The 2,748-nt window shown below is 46.5% G+C and overlaps 1 long non-coding RNA gene across 1 annotated transcript; it reads left to right on the top strand.

The window, feature by feature from the left end:
- The first annotated feature begins 1,091 nt into the window (after positions 1-1,091).
- LOC120323557 lies at positions 1,092-2,390 on the top strand. Its single transcript, XR_005564105.1, has 3 exons — positions 1,092-1,219; positions 2,112-2,238; positions 2,331-2,390. It is a non-coding gene; the product is annotated as an uncharacterized LOC120323557 (long non-coding RNA).
- Positions 2,391-2,748: the final 358 nt, after the last annotated feature.

The following is a 2,748-nucleotide window of genomic DNA, read 5'->3' as shown; positions in this document are numbered from 1 at the left end:
CATGCCCATCCCGGGTCTCCAGGAAATCTTGTGAGTGGTTATTTATAGGCAGTGGGTAGTAAAAGGTAGAAGGAGCCTGACTTGGGACTTGCTTTTTGCAAGTCCTCAGGGGACTCTTGTGAGTCACCCCAGGGCTGAGCTCGCCTGGAAGGTGTTTCTTGACAGTGTCTGCAGGTGGGGTGAACCTTGCCAAGCTGAAGGGGGGAAGCAGAGGAGCACGAGACCACAAAATTAGTTCGTGCACCCTCTGCAACGGCTCTGTGGGCAGAGTAGGAGCAAAAACAACACTTGTAAGAGCTCTGAAGCTGAGGATGGCTCCAAGCTGAGCTAGCCCAGCTGCAAGCCATTCTCAGGGAACTGCTTGCACAGACTAACTTCTGCCACCAAATGTCCATATAATTTTATGGCCCCGCTCTATCCGTCGCGCCTCGTACGTGGATGTCTCAGCCACGCTTCAGTAATGAGATGTGACAGGCTGTACGTTTCTGGGTGATTATGGCATGTGTCATAAAGCAAAAAAAAAAAAAAGCAATAATCCCCTGGAAACACATTGCCCCGGGGTGTCTTGTTACCATTATGAAATAAAATTACAAATGAAAAAATAATGAAAACATTCAGGAGCGTGTGCGCCCGAGCCGTGGGTATGGTGGGACTGTCAGGCAATCCAGCCTCCAGCCCAAAACTGTGAGGATCATTTATATCCACTGTAAACACCCACTCACCCACCCCCCACACGTGTTGCTGACAGCCTGGCCCTGGATGCTGCTATTCCTGCAGCCAGGACTCTGGGAGAAGCAGCTTTTCCTTGGTGGTGCGAGGGGTTCACCTGCACTCTGCTCACACCCAGCTCGTCACCTGGGGCTGCTTGTCCTTGTTTCATGTCCTTGGAAACATGGAAGAGGTCTCCACTTTAAACTCACTCAATAAAGAAAGCTTCCTATTGAGTGAGCTGGACTTTGATGGTCACAGGGAGTCCCTTCCAACTCAGGATATTTTGATCATACAGTGATTCTTTTTCTGTTCCTTGCATTTAACATAGAACAGCTTGTTTGGGCTGATAATATCTCTCCTGTTTTAACTAGGCTCAACTTAACTGGGCAGTGGAGGCTGAGAGACATGTGGAATCTCAGAATGGAGTGGCTGAGAAGCTGGCACTGGATCTTTCCCTGGTTCTCCTCCTAATCTCCACTCACTGCACCAGCTTGGTCTCCTTTTCCAGGTAGTAGCAAGAATTTTTCCAGAGAAGATCAGGAACAACAATTAGGGGACTTGCCTGAAAGCACAGGGATATGACTATCTCACCTTTTATGCATGTCTTTATGTATATATGTGATTTTTCTTTTTAACAATAGCATTAGGATGTCACAATTTCTGGAGGTTCTTGGTGCTGGATGAGCACCAGAGGTCTGTCCCAGAGAACAAGAGAGGTGTGATGAGAAACAGAAGCAGAGTGGTGATGCCAACATTAGTCCTGCTTGGTGGGAAGAGATGTAGAAAGTGGTGTCAGGGAGGACTTGGTGATCCTGGGATCTGGCAATCCCAACCAGACCAAAGAGCACACACACACACAAATATTAGTCATGAAGGAAGCCCATCTACTAATGTGATAATGAGGGGAAAATGAACAAGGCTTTTTGTATTTTTTGGCTGGGTAGAGGCTCCAGGGAGGTCGTGGGATCTCCATCCTTGGAGATGTTCAAGGACCAACTGGACAAAGCCCTGAGTGACCCAGTTTGAATTCAGTGTAGGCCTTGCTTGAGCAGTGGGTTGAACTAGAGACCTCCCAAGGTTCTTTCTGAGCTGATATTTTCTCTATTCTGAAGAAATTCTGTGCGTTTTGGGGATGTTTAGGGCACAGTTTGCCTCTCACTTCTGTGAAACCTTATCCACGAGCAGACCACTCTCTAGGACAAGGGAACAGTTGTTACATGACTGTTTTTTTTTTTCAATCTCTTCTCTCAGCTTCATTTGCATTAGATAAGGGATTGAAACCAGCACCAGGATCTGGCAGCCAGAGGTTTGTGGGAGGGCTTTCACCACCAAAAGTATGATGTTAAAACGTGTTTTTCCCCCATGTACAAGCTGTAAATCCACACTCTCCAAGCCCCCAGGCAGGATTTCTGCAGCTGGGCAGACAGTTCCATCCATCTGTGATGCCCTGAGGACTCTCACCTGCCTTCTGCTCCCCACAGAAAAGGTCCTTAACAGAAGAAGGTGCCGAGAAACTACAGCACAAGGGTATTTCTTTCCTCTTCTTCCCCTTCTGATTTTTCCCAAGCTTAAGAAAAATGTTCCAAAAAGAAAACTTTTACTCTTTTTACTTCCCACAGTAACGACAGGAGTTGCCTGTTAGATTCATCCCTGATTGAGGACCGAGATGTGCTGTCCACCATCCCAGAAAGGTAAAAAGCCTTGGATGTTCCATGGGATCCGATGTGTGTTGGCAGATTTTTTGGCTTTTTAGGCAAAAATATTTGTCACTGGCTTAGTTTTCTCGGTTTGCCAGAAGTGAAATCTTTTCAGCTGCCTCATCTGGTTTAACTGATGACTCAAAAATGTTGGTGGGAACGGGTGTCTTTTCCTCCTCCTTTCATTCCGTGGGAAAAATACAGCCTGAGGAATTCCAGTGCCTTGAGAGCTGATGGAGAACTGCAATTTTGAGTTTGAAAACAGCAAAATGAAATTTCCCCATTCTGCAAAGCAATTAGAAACCAGCATTTTTCATGCAGTAAAACTGGACAAAAGCAA

Source organism: Pipra filicauda, unplaced genomic scaffold (assembly GCF_003945595.2).
Source record: "Pipra filicauda isolate LSUMZ 115617 unplaced genomic scaffold, ASM394559v2 scaffold286_size1242794_pilon, whole genome shotgun sequence".
NCBI classification, from domain to species: domain Eukaryota; kingdom Metazoa; phylum Chordata; class Aves; order Passeriformes; family Pipridae; genus Pipra; species Pipra filicauda.
This window is presented reverse-complemented; position numbering and strand designations above follow the sequence as displayed.